The sequence below is a fragment of the Penaeus monodon genome, chromosome 23 (genome assembly GCF_015228065.2).
Source record: "Penaeus monodon isolate SGIC_2016 chromosome 23, NSTDA_Pmon_1, whole genome shotgun sequence".
Lineage (NCBI taxonomy): Eukaryota > Metazoa > Arthropoda > Malacostraca > Decapoda > Penaeidae > Penaeus > Penaeus monodon.
Window position 1 is genome coordinate 32,652,835 of NC_051408.1, and position 688 is coordinate 32,653,522.

General features: G+C 53.5%; 1 protein-coding gene across 1 annotated transcript in view; it reads left to right on the forward strand.

Annotated features, from left to right (window-relative positions):
• Positions 1–688, forward strand: part of LOC119587931 (protein trachealess-like) — a gene marked incomplete in the record, with an annotated part of 132,256 nt that overhangs the window by 1,033 nt on the left and 130,535 nt on the right. Inside the window, 1 exon segment of the mRNA XM_037936641.1 lies at positions 1–688.

Consider the following 688-nt stretch of genomic DNA (forward strand, 5'->3'; position numbering starts at 1 on the left):
AAAAAAAAAATCGGGTCGAAGGAAGTTAGCCGCGACAGGGGAACTCGACCGCGCGGCGTGTTGGCCCCGAGGGAGGAAATGAGTGTGTCATAAAAGCCGAAAGAAGCCGCGAACACATATACATATATGCACCTGTGGCTCCCGGGGACCCGCCCACCGAAACCGGAATTCCATGAGCAAGACGAGTGCACCGCGACGAGGAAGAGGAACATCTGCAAAAAAGGCTTCCGAAAGAATTCCGCAGAAGATTGTAGATTCGATTCTTTGGAATTTCCCTCCGCGTCGGAAGCCCCTGCTCTCGGCCCGTGTCGCTGTTCAGTCACGTCGTCCTTCTTCGTTTGGCAGCGACCAGACCTGCCCAGGCGTTGCAGCGGATTAACAGCAGGAGAGACAAATAAGATACCGGAAGACGACCATTCGCCCGAGTGATTAGTCGGAGCAACCGCCGATACGGCCGCGGAGGCGAGGGAGGGAAGGCAAAACCACCGGCGGGCCATCCGTCTTACGCAGTTTTTACTCCATTAATAGTGTAATCACTTCTGTTCTACCTTCGGCTTATTGCTGTCGGGTATAATTGCTGCTTTATAACACAGACGAGCGACGTCAGTGGAAGAGCAATGTTGCCAAAGAACCACAGGAACCGCGTTGGTCGTTAAACCCCTAGATTTCGCAGTTTTTAGGGGGTTCC